Source organism: Ornithorhynchus anatinus, chromosome 1 (genome assembly GCF_004115215.2).
Source record: "Ornithorhynchus anatinus isolate Pmale09 chromosome 1, mOrnAna1.pri.v4, whole genome shotgun sequence".
Lineage (NCBI taxonomy): Eukaryota > Metazoa > Chordata > Mammalia > Monotremata > Ornithorhynchidae > Ornithorhynchus > Ornithorhynchus anatinus.
The window spans coordinates 122,484,013-122,501,856 of NC_041728.1; the positions used below are offsets into that span (position 1 = coordinate 122,484,013).

The window sequence follows — 17,844 nt, forward strand, 5'->3', positions numbered from 1 at the left end:
CTGAGTATTTACTGTGCACAGGACATCTCTAAAATGGGGATTAAAACTATGAGTACCACTTACCTTGTATCTACCCCAGCACTTAGAATACTGCCTGGCACATAGGAAGCAGTTAACAAATACCTTCATTATTATTATTATTACTGTACACTCCCAAGTGCTTAATACAGTATTCTGCCCACAGTAAGCACTGAATAAATGCCACTGATTGATTGATGGATGGATAGGCCCTGAATAACAATTCCAATGGGCCAGTGACATGGTCTTCTTTTGTTGTACTTGAGAAAACGTGTGCCTCCATAGCAGTGTGTGGTATGACAGCTCTTTCTTTAAAGTCACCCGCAATGTAAAACTCTAAATTTCCTGTTTGAAGCTTAGGGTGTTGCCATATAGTTATATTGCCACAGCATTCTCTAACTCCACAAGCTTTGAAGGTAGCCAATGATTCAGTCATTAACATATGCTGTTGAGTAAATATGATATTTGAGTATCACCATATCACCAGATTGAAAGGATCATTTTCATTAAAGAGGAAGGGGGGGAGGTTTCTTTATTCCTCAGTCAATTTTTAGTTGATTTAATTCTTTCAACCTTGAGGAGGAAGCAAGGGAAATGGAAGGGTGTGTCTATGGTGAAATTTGCCATTATCTGACTGATTAGTTATATATAAACACTCCAGCTAGAAAATTCAGGATCTAAAGTGACTTCTTTTCATTAGAATTGACTTAAAGGGACATCTTCAGAGGCTCAATATATCAGTGATTATCTAAACCTCTCACCTCATCGATTTTTCACTTGGGCCAAACAGCTGAATCTGCTTGGTGTAAAAATCTGTTTAAAACCTATTGTAAACTAAACCTTTAGGTTTTTGTTGTTTTTTTTAACAGTATTTGTTAAGCACTTACTATATACCAGGGATCGTACTAAGTGCTGGGATAGATAGAAGCTAACCAGTTGGACAAGAGTCCATGTCTCAACTTCCATTTAAATAATAATAATGATAATAATGGTGGTTTATTAAATGCTTACTATGTTTCAAGAAGTGTTCTAAGTACTGGGGATAATACAAGCTAATCAGGTTGGGCTAATCACATGGGGCTCACAATATTAATCCCTATTTCACAGATGAGATAATTGAGGCACAGAGAAGTGAAGTTACTGGCCCAAGGTCACACAGCTGACAAGTGGCAGAGCCATGTTTAGAACCCAGGTCCTTCTGACTTCCAGGCCCGTAATCTAGCCACTAGGCCAAGCTGCTTCTCTAAAATTAGACTTAACAGAGGGCTTGAATCCACAATATTGAGATTGAGTCTCATGTGCAACCAACTGAGCTAGCCAGGCATTTTCAGAGGTTGGAGGTGATAACCGAGGCACAGAGAAGTTAAGGGATTTGCCCAAGGTCACACAGCAGACAAGTGGTAGATCTGGAACAAGAACCCAGGTCTTTTTGACTCTCAGGCCTGTGCTCTAACCATTAGGCATGCTGCTTCTCTTTTTGTAGGAATAGTTCCATATATGCAATGGAAATGGTAAGGCACTTCCAGTCCTCTTGTTCCTTCTAGGAGCCCACCCAGGGGAACTTGACATAAGCATAGATGCTTAATGGAAAGACCCCAGACTTGGGAGTCAGAGGTCATGTGTTCCAATCCCGGCCCCGCCACTTGTCATCTGTGTGACTCTGGGCAGGTAGCTGAACTTCTCTGTGCCTCAGTTACATCATCTGTAAAATGGGGATAAAGACTGTGAGTTCCACATGGGACAACCTGATTACTGTGTAATAACAATAATAATAATGTTGGCATTTGTTAAGCATTTACTATGTGTCAAGCACTGTTCTAAGGGCTGGGGTAGATACAAGGTCATCAGGTTGTCCCACACAGGGCTCACAGTCTTCATCCCCATTCTACAAATGAGGTAACTGAAGCACAGAAAAGCTAAGTGACTTGCCCAAGGTCACACAGCTGACAAATGGCAGAGCCGGGATTAGAACCCATGAGCTTTCCAGTAAGCCCTGCTGCTTGTATCTGTCCCAGCATGTAGAACAGTGCTTGGCAAGTAGAAAGCACTTAACAAATAATATCATTATTATTATTATTATTATTATTATTATTATTATTATTATTAAATGCAGCCTTAATGAGGCTTACACATCTTTACGTGGGCTCACCCTGCTATTTTCTCCAAATAATAATAATAATTAATTATGGGACTTTTAAAGGGCTATGTGCCAAGTACTGTTCTCAGGTCTGGGGTAGATACAAGTTAATCAGGTTGGACACAGTCCCAATCTTGATCCCTATTTTCCAGAGGAGGTAACTGCGGCCCAGAAGAGTGAAGTGACTCACCCAAGGTCACACAGATATGTGGCAGAGCCGGAATCAGAACCCAGGGCCTTCTAACCCCCAGGCCCATGGTCTATCCACTAAGCCACTCTGCTCATAAATCCTTAAATGACAAAGATGCAAATAGTGCATTGCCTACCTTCCTGATTTAACTGACTTTTGTTCTTTGGAACTCAGTCCTCCTTAATTTTTCAACTGACAAAATTCTAGATGGTCTTTGGCCAACAATATGTTCCAGGGCTTCAGCTGTCAGTCGGGCAGACCATTTGACCAACCAGAGAGTGAAATGACTTTGAAGGAGAGAAAAACTGTAGGGATGGAGCAAGCATCAAATAGATTTTTTAACGATTATAAAATGCGGCAAAAATACATGTCAATATATGTCATTAAGGAGCACATGGAGTCTTAAGTTTTTTATTTTGCTTTCTTCCAAACAGACATTTGTTTTGCCACATGGATAGGTAACAAGGGTTAGCTGTAGAAAGGAATATTGCATTGAGGGAATGGAATTCAGTTCAGTTTGTGTTCTTCTCACAATACCTGCCTTTGCCTGTTGCCATATCTTGGAAATGGGGAGTCTCTACCTTAAAGTTGATGTTGTGAGGATGAAAAGATAATGGAAAGCTATCTTAACTCCTTGGAAGAAACACCTGAAAGCTATCATTATGTGATAATGAATCTTTTCATTCTGCCTTTAACCCTTCAGCCTATTTTCATTTATTATTGTACTGCATCTTCTAGAAATTCATTCTTCTATAACCTCCCTCCCTTCCTATCCCTTTACCAAACTCTGACTTTTATTGACTTCAAAGCTGCTCAAGGAACATTACAAATTCTGAAGTGCCAATGGGCAAGACTTCTCAAAGCATCTCCATGATAGGTAAAGCCAAAATAATAATTATTAGTGGTAACAATAATAATGCTGTTCATTACTAAAGCAATTTTTTTACTATAAAGCCCTCAGCACATAATTAAAAAATAACTGAAAATTACAGCCACCCAACTACCACGAGATCAAAACAAGCATCAGTCTTACAGTTTCTTTTTATTGTACTTTCCTAAAACAAAAACCTTACAAATCAAAAAAAATCTCATATCTTCAAAGCTAAACTCTGAATTGCAGCAGTCTCACACTGTTTGAGAAATGGGGTCTTGGCCAAGGGTGTCCATTGCATTTTTAACCTAAACACTGTTTTACATTGGAACAAATGTAAAGGAAGATGCAGCAGCATGGCCTAGAGGGAAGACTGGGAGTAGGGGGACCTGGGTTATAATCCTAACTCTGCCACTTCCTGTTGTGTAATACTGAGCAAATCACTTAACTTCCCTGTGCTTCACTTTCCTCATACATAGAATGGGGATTAAATTCCTGTTCTTCCCCCGCTTTATAATAATGGTGGCATTTGTTAAGCGCTTACTATTTGCAAAGCGCTGTTCTAAGCCCTTGGGGGATACAAGGTAATCAGGTTGTCCCACGTGGGGCTCACAGTCTTCATCCCCATTTTACAGATGAGGTAACTGAGGCCCAGAGAAGTTAAGTGACTTGCCCAGAGTCACACAGCTGACAAGTGGTGGAGCCGGGATTAGAACCCATGACCCCAGACTCCCAATACCAGGCTTTTTCCACTGAGCCATGCTGCTTCTCTAATCATAAGCCCCATGAGGGACAAAGACTGTGTCTGCTTCTATTATCCTTTAACTTCCCTAGTGCTTGGGACATAGTACGTGCTTAGCAAATGCCACTATTATTATTATTATCAAGGTGTAAGAGGCCCTAAAAATGCTTAGCTCTAATGAAAATACCATACCCATCTTACACTCAACTCTGCTGAAACACATGTATTCATTACCCCATTTGGATACCATGCGATGGAAGAATTAGGGAGCCATCTTTCGGCAACCCTAATCTGTCCTGGAAATAAATCAATCCATAGATTGGCTCAAGTAGATTCAGTTAGAAGAAAGAAACAGCTTGTCACATGTGGGTGGTGTCATGAGCCTCTGCACCCTCTACCCTTCACTCTTTTGTGTTTCTTTCTGTTTTTTGAATTACCATACTTAATGTGCTGCCCCTAACAATGATATAGGAATTTGTATCAACATTGGTGATAATTTTGAATCATCAATCCCCAATTCATAATTCACTTAATTGGTAGATATAAAAATGAAACTTTTCAAGACACAACCCCATGGGTATTTGCAGCAGTTTCATACTCAGGAACCAGAATTGATCTGCTGGACAAAGAAATGATGGTGACCAATCAACTCTAGATTTTTAGGTCCACATCTGAAATTTAGACAAATGGCAAGTATTTCTAAGTGGAAAGTATCTTGGGCAAGGTGAATTTCATAAAATACAAAAATGATGGAATTTTCAGTGAGAAGAGTATTATTTTTGAGCTGCTATGGCCTTCCTTTTAAAGACATCTCAGCCTTACTCGTCTCCCTTTAAGGGCTGAAACAGTGCTAAGCCCATAGGTTTCTGATGGGCAGAAAAATGTGTCACCTCTGTTGAACCCTGTTTTAAGGAAACCATAATTTATTTAATTTATGTCTTCCTAGACAGCCTTTAGACTTTAGATCTCTAAACTACTAATAATGTTGGTATTTGTTAAGCACTTATTATGTGCAGAGCACTGTTCTAAGCGCTGGGGTAGATACAGGGTAATCAGGTTGTCCCACGTGAGGCTCACAGTTAATCCCCATTTTTACAGATGATGGAAATGAGGCACAGAGAAGTGAAGTGACTTTCCCACAGTCACACAACTAACAAGTGGCAGAGCTGGGAGCCGAACCCATGACCTCTGACTCCCAAACCCAGGCTCTTTCCACTGAGCCACGCTGCTTGGGTCCACCAACTCTGTTGCATTGTATTCTCCCAAGTGCTTAATACAGGGCTTTGGTGACAGTAAGCATTCAATAAATACTATTGAGTGATTGCTCATAATAAACACTAAATAAGTACCACTGATTGAGTGATCTAACATCTTTCCTCTTCAGAGGTATTTGAACCACAGTTTCACTATGCCCATTTTCTTTTACCTCCTGTTAGCTGACAGTCACTTATAATAGATATCTGTAGCAGTTAAAAAGAATAAACATTATTTTTCGAAGATAGGGATGAATTTGAGAAAAATAATAAGAAAAAAAAGAGGATGCATACACAAATTATGCTTTATGTCAAATGATGAATTGCATTAAAATCTCCTTGTATATACAATAGCTTGAGCCTGCTGACTAAATTATAAAAACGTGGATAAGCACCATGTCCATGGAAACAGATGGGTTGCTTATTGACTGCAAATGGCTAATTGTTCAAAACCAAGCAGTTATTAAAGTGGTTCTGAAAAGCAGTTGGGCAGGGAAAAGAAATATACCACCATAGAAAATTATGAATGCTTTCAGATTTCTGAGGAAACAAATGCACCATTTCTTAATTTAAACATCTACTAACAGAGGATATACAACCAGTTTGAAGGGCAAACTTGAGCTTTTGAAGTTGACTTTGATCTGTAAGGAGAAAAAAGATGCTTTTTGTTTCAAAATAAAGCTTTCTACAGAAGATGCTACATGTTGTACTTGGATCATAGTAAAATATTTGTTATGGGATCTCAAAATTTTACATGGAAATGTATTCAAATTATTTTGAATTTAAGCCAAGAATCAAGCATAAATAACAAATTGGTTTAAAAAGTCAGCAAAGGATAAGGATAAAAGACAAATGTATTAATTGAAGAGGAGGTGCATGTTCTATTTCACAGGACTCAGTGTTGGATCCATCCTAATTTAATGCTATTAATGTTTCTGATGAGGAACTAAATGCACTAATGAAAGTCATAGACTATGTTTAGTTTGGGGGCTTTGAGACCCATTAGTGAGCTCTTGCTTAGAATGATACAAATGAACACTTTTAGAAAAAGATTGATCCCCCAAATGATATCTTCATTCTAATACTAATTAGAGAGAGGAAGAGAGTGTGTTCTGTCCTTCAGGGTTTGAAGATGATGCTGTGGTGAAGTGCTGCTTAATACAGTGCTCTGCATCCAGTAAATGTCCAGTAAATGCACTGCTTGATTGACTGAGGTTTTAACAGACTGCAACCTTGTGTCTAAGGCCAATGTATAACTGGCAATTCTTTCCTTTTAAACTCTTTTCAGTTCTGCTTAGTATCCTGATGTTCTTGATGTCTCTGCTTTGGGAACCACCTCATTCTAATTATTGTCTTTTGCTATTGTCTTTGAGCTGTCCACAACTATGTCCCATTGTCTAAGGTTTCATTCAGACAATTCACTGTGTTTTTAAAGCATTTCTTTTCTCCCTGTTTATAACCCCCCCATTTTTTTCAGTTCACCATACAGCAGTTATTAATAATCATAATAAGAAAAATGTACAAGCTCTTGGAATTCTTTGGAACAGAGACAGTAAGATATTATTGAGCCCAATTTTCCAGGACCCAATTTTGTTCCCTGCTGGGAAATTAGGTACTTCAGAAAGAGAAGTAACTCTCTGAAACCAATCAGGAACTTGTCCAACCTCAGTTTGTTGAATACTTGATACTGGCTAGTTCCGTGGAAGATGGTATCCACATTTAGTGACCAAGTATGTAGTTTGTGTGATGATGATAATTCCTGTTATTTATATAAATTGCTGTTGTTGCTACTACGGGCCTAATTCTCCCCAAAGTCCTAAATTGTGATATTTACCGGGTTGGACACAGCCCCTGTCCTACATGGGGCTCACAGTCTCAATCCCCATTTAACAGATGAGGTAACTGAGGCCCAGAGAAGTGAAGTGATTCTCCCAAGATACATTCTCAATCCCCATTTAACAGATGAGGTAACCGAGCCCAGAGAAGTGAAGTGATTCTCCCAAGATCACAGAGCAGACAAGTGGCAGAGCTGGAATTAGAACTCATGACCGACCGACTACCAGGCCCGTGCTCTATTCACTGCACCATGCTGCTTCCTGTAACTAAATTACTAAATTACTGCCTCCAGCAAATTACAAATTTGAGAAGCAGTTTGAACTCTCTCAGCTCACTCACAAGATTTTTTTGCATAAATGAAACATATATTTCAGGAATGCACTAAAAAGTCTCTCAGTGGCATAAAAGAGTTACTCCTCATCCCAACCTGCCCAATTCCCTGCCTGGTGGCAAGCCTTAACCATGGTGCTAAATTAGGCTATGGTTAGGTTCCAGGAGAATCGGGTTCAATCTTATCATATGAATAAAAGACAGATCATGTTTGGAAGGCTTTTGTCTTCCCACGTGTGGAGGCCGGGGGACCGCTGAATGGATGTGGAAATACACATGGAGAGAGAGAGATTAGAGCAATGGGAACTAGAATTGAGGCCTCTAGAGTGGAGAATGGAACCCATTAGAGCTAGGGGGACCTTCCAAGTGCTTAGTACAGTGCTCTGTACACAGTAAGCGCTCAGTAAATACGATTGAATGAAGAGAGAGGAGTAGCCAGGAAAGAGAGGCCAGGGCCAACCAGGGAGGCTGTCAGGGAGAGGAGAGGGAGAGTGGGGAGAGGAAAGGCAAATCCAGATGATGAAAGATAGGTAGACAACGAAAGACAAATGACAGGGGAGAGAAAATAAAGGTGGGTTAAGTTAGCCTCATGAGGGAAAGAGTCAATTTCTAATTCTCACCTGGGTACTCTTTCCCAGCATTCAGCACAGTGCTCTGCCCACAACAAATGCTTGGTAAATATTACTACTTTTACTATACTACTATTTAGTGGATCACAGGTATCAGCTAGTCACTATTACTATTACTCAGAAAACATTCCCAATCTGAAATTATCTTCCTATTTTCTTCAGCATTAGATCTTCATCTGCCCTCCAATAATATCTGTGATATTCGAGTATTTGTTAAGTGCTTACTATATGCCAAGCACTTTACTAAGCATTGGGTTTGATACGATTCATGCAGAACGGGAACAGTTTCTGTCCCACAATGGCTTACAGTCTAGGAGGGAGGGTTAACAGGAATCTAACCTCCATATGGCAGCTGATGAAAATAAGGCACAGAGAAGTCGAGACTTGTCCAATGTCACATGGCAGGTAAGTGGCACAACCAGGATGAGAACCTAGACACTCTAACTCAAAGGCCAGTGTTCTTTTCTCTAGCCCATGTTGCTTCCTCAGATAAAGATAGATGTAGAGAACAAGGAGAGTGTTCAATGGAGAACCACTCCAAGATTAATCAATGGTATAATAAGGCCTTTTGGGGAAAGATGAACAGAAATTATATTATTCCATCTGGACAGGAGAAGGATGTAGGGTAATTTAATAACTCTATTAGTATACTAAGTATATATGATAATAAATATAATGAATCATTCTCTTAGTATAAAAAGTAATTCACAAAAAAAGGATATTCTATCTCCAGTGAAGTCAGAACGATGGGAGATAAATTTATTTTGCAGCATGAGGGAATCAAGTTAGATGACCAAGACTGCAAAACTGGTGAAGAGTTCCTGGGAGAGGCTGTGGGGTCTCATTCTCTTGGGGCCTTTCAAAAATGAGAAACTCCTCACTTTGGGGGATGAACTCAAGGCCACCCAGGCCCCTTTCAGCCTTGATCATAGGAGTCACTCATGTGGCATATGCATTACAAAAAACAATGTCTTGGCTCTCATAAAAAAAAGACCAGTCTCATTGAATAGAAGTAGAGGATCATTTTTCTTTTTCATTTTGTTTTGGAACATTGAGTGTTAGCCTATTTAGTTTGGCAATACTGCGAGAAGATCAAGTATTTGACCCCTTTCATTTCCTCAGATGTTTTATGCTGCCTAGGACCCTCATTTATAAACCTGGAAGCTTTAAGTGCTGGAACATTTCTGCTTTAGAGTAGAGCTTTATGATGCTGGGGAAAACTGAGAAAGAATCCCCTCTGAGATTCTTTTCTACTTCTGTTCTTCGGGTACTTGGAGACAAAGATTGATGCTTTGTCATTTTCTGGTCCCCTTAAATGACCTAACTGATTTTTTTTTTAAAATAATAGAATTACAATAGTGTTCTTTTTAAAATATTGAATACCCAGCATGTGGTGGCTAAGTCACTGAACAGAACCTTTACAAGACCCAGTCCTTGCTTGACAGGATATGGCATGTTTTTAAATGGAAGTCATTCTTAACACTGTCAATGTCTGACCTAAAAATTATATTGCCCTGCTAAGCCTGCCTATATAGGCTGTGATCCCAATCTCCCGCTAAAGCGTATTTCAGACATTTTTGATTGCCAATTATTTGGGAGCAATTTTCTCAAAGAGAGTTAATGCAATGTCCAAGTGTTGTTTGGCCATTTCAAAGAGATATTACCTGAAGTTAAGACACTAATGAAGGAATCAGGCATCATTAGTGAAAGTAGCTGCATTTATTGAGTACCTACAGCTCTGTCTTAAGTAATTGGGAATATCTATTAGAAGTTAAAGACCTTGAGAACCGTACGGCATTACGGCGAGGGAAGAGGGCAGAAATTGTATACATACGAGAATAAAAACAAAGTTTAAAATAACAAAAACAAAATTAGACAGGTATTTAAAATATAAACAGAATGGTAACAATCAGAAAAGTGGGGCTAGTCTGAGAATGCCTCTTGAAGGAGATGGGTTTTAGAAAAAACATTATAAAAAGACGAGAGATGCTTTGGTGTGATTTTGAGGGGAAAGCAGTCCCTTAGAGAGGTAAAGACATAAGCAATGATATAAATGTAGACATAATCTAAGGAAGGAACAATTACATGGTTTGCTTCAGAAGAGCAAAATGTTAGAACTGAGGTATAAGCAGAAAATAAAAGAGGATGAGTGGGGAAGTCGTGTAGTTTAGTGGATAGAATACAGGCCTGGGAGTCAGCAGGACATGAGTTATACTTCGGGTCTAGTCCGGTTCGAGCACACATTTGTCTGCTATGTGACCTTGAGCAAGTCACTTAACTTCTGTATACCTCATTTACCTTGTCTGTAAAATGGAGATTAAGCCCCATGTAGGATTTGGTCTGTGTCCAACCTGTTTACTTTGTAGCTACCCCAGCACTTAGAACAGTGTCTGACATTAAGAGAAAAGAAAAAGAGAGAGATCTGAGCCTTCAATAAGGTAGTTAGGAATTATTCTTTATTTTATAGTATTTGCTAAGCATTTACTATGTACAGGCACTCTACTAAGTACCAGGGCAGATGCAAGATAATCAGTTTGGACACAATCCCTGTCCCATATAAGCATCACTGTCTTAATCCCCATTTTATAGATGAGATTACTGAGGCACAGAGAAGTGAAGTGACTGGCCTAGTGTCACATGGCAGATAAGTGGAGGAGAGATATGCTTTTTCTATTAGGCTACATTACTTAATGTGGAGAAAAACAGATAGCCATTGTAAGATTTCGAAGAATAAAGTGAATTTAGTACAGTACTATGAACACAATAAGTGCTCAGTGAATACCACTGATGGATCTCTTCTGAATAAATTTTTAAGAAGAAGATCCAAGCAACTGTATCTAGAATAGACTGGTGAGAGGAAAGCCTTGAGGCAGGGAGATCAGTAAGGAACTGGGGAGAAAGACATGCAATAATTTACACCTGAACTGTACCTAAACTGTAAGCTCCTCCTGCTATATTGCACTCGTTGAAGGTTTTGTTTGTTTGTTTTATGGTACTTGTTAAGTGCTTACTATGTGTCAAATGCTGTTATAAGGGCTGGGGTCTGCAAGTCAATTAGGTTGGACCCAGTTCCTGTACCATGTGGGGCTCATGGTCTTAAGTGGGAAGGGGAATAGATATTGAATCCCCATTTTACAGTTGAGGAAACTGAGGCACAGAAGAGTTAAGTGACTTGCCCAAGGTCACACAGCTATCAATTGGCAGAGCCAGAATTAGAGCCCATGACCTCTGACTCCCAGGGCCATGCTCTTCCCACGAGGTCATGCTGTTTCCTCAGTGCTCTGCACATAGTGAGTAGCCAATAAATGCTATTAATTGATTGAGCTAAGAGGAAGATGAACTTAGTAGAGTATGTAAATTGATAAATACAAAAGTGTGACCGGAGGTTGAGGGTATAAAATTGCTGAACTAATTGTTAGGAGAATGTAATCTGAGGGAAAAGGAAAAAAAAATTCTGAGAAATCTTCCTAGAAGAGGTGGGATTTCAGAAGGGCTCTGATGTTACGGAGAGCTGCAGTCTGGCAGATTTGAAAGGGGAAGAAGTGCTAGGTAGGAAGAGCATGGGAGATTGGGGTCAGAGATAGTAATACTAATAATGATAATGTTGGTATTTGTTAACCACTTTCTTGCGAAGCACTGTTCTAAGCGCTGGGGAAGATACAAGGTAATCATGTTGTCCCACGTAGGGCTCACAGTCTTCATCCCCATTTGACAGATGAGGTAACTGAAACATAGAAAAATTAAGTGACTTGTCCAAGGTCACAAAGTTGACAAATGGCAGAGTAGTGATTAGAACCCATGACCTCTGACTCCCAAGCCTGTGCTCTTTCCACTAAGCCATGCTGCTTCTCTAGAGATGGGACAGTTAAGAATGAGGTATCATGAGAAGATAAATTTAAAGCTAAATTAAAATGAAAATACACCACAGTTGTTGTTTCCTATTTCTAAAGAGCTGACAGTTGTGGTTCAGTCGAGCCTCTATAATTTAATCAGGTGCCTAAAGCATTTTAAAATCACTTATCTTTATATCACCTCTAGAATACAGCACTGAGTTAAAAATATTAATGCATAGAAGGACCATAATAGTTTATTTGATAGAGAAAAATCAGGAATGTCAATAGATTCAAAAAAGGTTTAAAGAAGTTTACATAGATCTGTGATACCCAATTAAGACCAAATATTATTTAGACATTCATTCATTCATTCATTCAATAGTATTTATTGAGCGCTTACAATGTGCAGAGCACTGTACTAAGCGCTTGGAATGAACAAGTCGGCAACAGATAGAGACAGTCCCTGCCGTTTGACGGGCTTACAGTCTAATCGGAGGAGACAGACAAGAACAATGGCAATAAATAGAGTCAAGGGGAAGAACATCTCGTAAAAACAATGGCAACTAAATAGAATCAAGGCGATGTGCATTTCATTAACAAAATAAATAAGGTAATGAAAATATATACAGTTGAGCAGACGAGTACAGAGCTGAGGGGATGTGAAGGGAGGGGGGAGGAGCAGAGGGAAATGGGGGGGAAAAGAGGGTTAAGCTGCGGAGAGGTGAAGGGGGGCGGTAGAGGGAGTAGAGGGAGAAGGGGAGCTCAGTCTGGGAAGGCCTCTTGAAGGAGGTGAGTTTTAAGTAGGGTAGACATGTATTCCAGCTGTGTGTCTTCTTAAACCTGATTCTATCTGACCCATTGAGAAATGACAAAAATAAAGATGAGAGGGGTTGGAAGTAAGAAAGAAGAATTATAGTGATCAGGGCATGATTTAGAGAGCACTCTGAACAAGCCAGACTTTACAGGTGGCTGACAGGTAGTTAGGGGCATATGAGAGGCAGCAGTTCCATTATGAGAAAAAGAACAGGGAGAGATTTTGTGAAATGGGATATTTTCTGTCCTCCCTCTCAAGTAGAAAAAAGTTGTCAGGTACATTTCCCCCCCCCCCCACAGGTTTTTTTTCCCCACTTCTATTTTCTTTCTGGGTGTTTTTATTGGTGATTCTGTGGAACTGTTATGGATCCTAAAACTCTGGCCTCTGCTATTTATCGGAGGACAAACTACTCTTGTACTCACAGGTCTTTACAGATACATTTATGCATATACATAACACTTCAGCAGTGGCTTCTTAGACCACAGAGAACAATGATCTATATAACCCATTGGTATGAACACCATTTCCTGTGTGACACAAAGGTGGACTATTTTTGCTAATCCACAATTGGTAGTGTGTGTCCTTTGTTCTTCCACCCTCAAACATATTTGACAATAACCCACCCTGTCCTCTGCAGTAGAATAGTTGGAATATCCTTGAGGTTTATTGGATCAACCCACATTTTAAAAAATGACACTTCTGATGTGCTCAAGACTGAGATGCACCATTTTCATTTTTAAAGAAGGATCTTCATTCAGGATAGCACAGAACTCTATTACAATTATTCCTGCTATCAAACAGAGATTACAGAAAAACTATGTCTGTGCTTTTTGAGGCTACCCAATAAAGTGATGAATAAATCTTCTGCAATATTATAAAACTAGCACATACTAGTCTACAGAAATATATAACCTACAATCCCTGAGGGAAGAAAACAGACACATACTCTGACATCAGTTTTTCTCTGTTTGAACAATGCAACATTTGGAAAAGTCATTATTTTTACATACTTCTTTTGAGTTTGTCTGCTTGATCATCCACTGAATTAAAGTAATTGTCCCAAGAGAGTGAAATCAAAGGTTTGCATTTTTTTTGGGTGGGAGTAAATACTTTTACTGCCTTTCAACACCAATTAAAGTAAGGTCAACTAGCTGGCAATGCTATCTAATAGATGGGTGTTTTCCAAATTTTTTGACTTCCTGGCTCACTGAAGATGCCAGAGACTATATTTCCAGATCCCTCATGATCAAATGAAATATAAGAATTAGACATCTCCATGATGTTTATTAATAATAATAATGATAATAATAATGGTATTTGTTAAGCAATTATTATGTGCCAAGCACTGTTCTAAGCACTGGGGTAGATACAGGGTAATCAGGTTGTCTCATGTGGGGCTCACACTTTTAATCCCCATTTTACAGATGAGGGAACTGAGGCACTGAGGAGTTACGTGACTTGCCCAAGGTCACACAGCAGATAAGTAGCAGAACGGGGATTAGAACCCATGTTCTCTGACTCCCAAACCTGTGTTCTTTCCACTAAGACATGGCTGGGGAGAAGCAGTGTGCCCTAGTGGATAAGCACATGACTGAAGTTAGAAGGACCTGGGTTCTAATCAAGTCACTTAACTTCTCTGGGCCTCAGATACTGCATCTGGAAAATGGGGGTTAGGATTGTGAGCCTCATGGGGGACATGGGCTGTGTCCAAACTGATTAACCTTTATCTTTTGCAGAGCTTAGTTCAGTGCCTGGCACATAGGAATTGCTTAACAAATGCTACAAAAAAGAAGCAGCTTGTCATAATTTGGCTCATTTTTGACATCATCAGTTATCTCACTCTGCTCCTCAGTGTTTATTCAGAGTCTAATAGGTGTAAGGTGTTGTATCATATTTCTCAAACGGTGTTCCCTAGGTCCACTGCAAACTTACATTCTAATCAAAGAGCACAGAGATGTAGTGATCATCATCATCATCATCATCATATTTACTTAGTGCATTTTGTCTGCAGAGCAATCTTCTAAGTGCGTTTCAAACATACCCTAAAATTTAAAGTCATGGCTTCTGCTCTCACAGAGCTTAGTGATAAGTCATGGAAAGATAAAAGCCTAACCTTCACTTTTAAATTTGGCGAGAATCCTAATTTTTTAGTCTTTCGGTTTCAGGTCTACTTTAAGAAACTAAGGTTTGAAGCTAAGCAGAGAGAAAGGAGAGAGGCTTACAGAGAGTTGTGGTTTGGAAGGGTAGCAGGATGGAAAGCAAGATGGGCTATGGAGAGAACAAGTCAGCACTAATTAAAAAAAAACACTATAATTCTGCCTACAGAGGAGAGTGGTGTGTCAATGATTTTGGACAGCCGTCACTCCTAACACTCAGCCCTGCTTTCCAGAAGCCAGTTAAGAAGGGATGCTAGTTGAAGAAGGGATCTGTGTGGTGCTAAATAGATCATGCTGTTCCTGTCCTGGGCTCTGGACACCTTCTCACTGATCCAGTTAGTCCCACAGTGATTAGTCAACAATGGAGACAGTGGCTGATTAATTAGATAGCTGATTTTGAGAGGCTGGGAGAAAACAAATGCAGGTGGATTCTCCAAGAGGAGGAGGAGGAGAAAAAAATCCTTCAGGTGCAACCAACTGACCCTATGAGAAAAAATTTAAAGTCTGTGGTTCAGATCTCTATAATCCCTTCAGAACTTCCTCAGGATGCCTAAGGAGGTTGCAACCTCCACTTTCTGAAACAGTAGCATAACCTATTTCAAACCTAAACATCCGAAGCACCTTTCTAATTTCAGAAAAACCTTTCATGCACAGACACATTTCTGTACTTTACCTAGAATCGGTTGAACATTTTTAGCTGTTGGACATCTGTCTTATTCTGTACTGTGCCCTGAGGGTAGGGATCTTGGCAGACTGTCAGGGCTCCTTGAGTTCAAGGAGTTAGTTGTGTTGTGTTGAATAAATTCACGCGTATCGGATGTTTCTCAGCTTGTACTAGTTCAGTCCTGGGATGGTGTTTACTAAAGGACGCTGCTATTTAAGCAGATGTGTTTAGACTATGAAGGTAATGCTCCAGTGAAATGAAAGCAGAAAATGCAGGTCTCTTCTAGAGGTGTTGCGTCATGCTGCTTTTCATCGATCAAATGAGATATAAGAGCCTCTGTTTATATTGTGGCACTGCCTAGAGAAACAGGAAGGCTGGTAACTTAAGTCTTTATTCTGCCGGAGAACTCAGAAACCTTTGGGAACTGCGCCACCAGCTTTGGTCCTGAAGCAAAAGTGCAAGGTTGAAACGGTCACTCTTTTTCCAAAAATCTCTTTGGGATTGATTCTTTTCATGCTTGAACTTTCTTATGAAGTTCATCCATCTGGGTGAACTCTACAAGCATGAAATGAAAAATGCATTGCATTTCTAAAAAGGCACTAAAAACAAACGGTTCAGACTTTTTTTTGTGGCCAGACCCTGGCTTGCCCATGAAATTCAAAACAAGCCTCTGTTTCTTTAGCTGCCAGAGTATTCCACTGGTCTTACCACTGGCATTTTAACTTCACTGGGAGGCTCTCTAACTTCATACTAAGAAAATGTGCTATGGTTACAATAGCAGGAGAAATGGCACAACTCAGCAGTGTGTCGTGAACACCCCCCAAATCTGGAAGCTGAGTGCATAAATCTACTCCCTTGCTGTTTTCTTGGAAGAAACAAGGGCCATTAGCTAGACTACTTCTTTTCTGGGTTCAGATAGATGGAGATTCACAGCTCAGTGCAACTTGGCACTGGGAAACATTTCCCAGAAAGTTTGTTGGGTGGTAAATTGTGGCATTAAGTGAGCTGGGAATAATACTTCCTGGAAACATGGATACAGATTTAACTGCATTTTCCCTTCTTTATTCAGCAAGGCATTTAGTTACAGTAAATTCTGGCTTCAGGCTTCATTCCCTATTGTGTTTTAATTTTAGGTTCTCATGCGTACATACTGCTTCAGGGAAAGTTGTTCTGTCTCTTTCTATTCAGTCTCCTGTTTTGACAGTTTCACTACAAAGAGTTAGCAGTGGAGGAGGAGTTCAAGCCATGCCCTCCAAAATTAGGAAGGCATTTGGCTTCTTTAATGAAGTTTGCTGAAACTATTTCTTTAATCACCCGTGGGCCTAAAAATTAAATTTGTGAGATTTTATAAATAAATACTCTTTTACTGGGGGATTCAGTGAACTTTTCTTATGGTGTTTCCCAGCAACTGTGTTGAAATTTGAAAACCCTAGCCAAAATTCCTCAGGGGGAACAGCCATTTCTGCTCTTTTTTTTTTTCTTCTTGGATCTTTGGGAAATTATGTTTTGGGGTTTCATTAGGTGAGAAAAACTAGATCATAACTTCCCTGCCACCAAGCAGTGATTACAGACAAGATTACCTGCACCCATTGAATAATATGTAATAATAATCATCACAATAATCATAATAATTAGGGCATTTGTTAAGCACTTTACTATGTGCCATGCACTGTTTGAGTGCTGGTGAAGATGTAAGTTATTAATCAGTTTGGACACAGTCCCTGTCCCATAAAAGGCTCATACTCTTAATCCCCATTTTACAGATGAGGTAACTGAGGCACAGAGAAGTTAAATGACTTGCCTATGGTCACACAGCAGACAAGTGGCAGAGCTGGAACTAGAACCCAAGTCCTTCTGACTCCCAGGCCCATGCTCTATCCACTAAGTCAAACTGCTTCCCCTGTATATGATTATATATCAATCCAGACATCAGCTAAACATCAATCAGTGGTGGTTTTTGCACACAGAAGTGCTCAGTACACTGTTCTAAGTGTTTAGGAAAGTACAAAACATTTAGTAGACATGGTCTCTGCCCGTAAAGATCTTACAGTTTAATGGGGGCAATAGCACTTAGTACAGTGCTCAATAAATACAACTGAATGAATGAATGAATGAATAGATAAAATACATTACAGATAGGGGAAGAAACTGAGTTTATGGGTTTGAATTCTTTGGGAGAGTATCAAAGTGCATGGGGATACGGATGCAAATGCATAGAGGGAAGACTAGGGTGGGGAGATGAGTAAAGCAAATACATTCAGCAATTCATAATGCAGATTTTCATTACACATTTTAGGTTCAACACTGTTAGTCAATCAGTCCATCAATAGTGTGTATTGATTGCCTTCAGTGTCCCGAGCATGGTACTAAA

The 17,844-nt window shown here is 39.7% G+C and overlaps 1 protein-coding gene across 2 annotated transcripts in view; it reads left to right on the forward strand.

Moving 5' to 3' along the window:
* Window positions 1-17,844, forward strand: part of LOC114814718 (glypican-5-like) — an 866,559-nt gene that overhangs the window by 765,937 nt on the left and 82,778 nt on the right. The window lies entirely within an intron of this gene.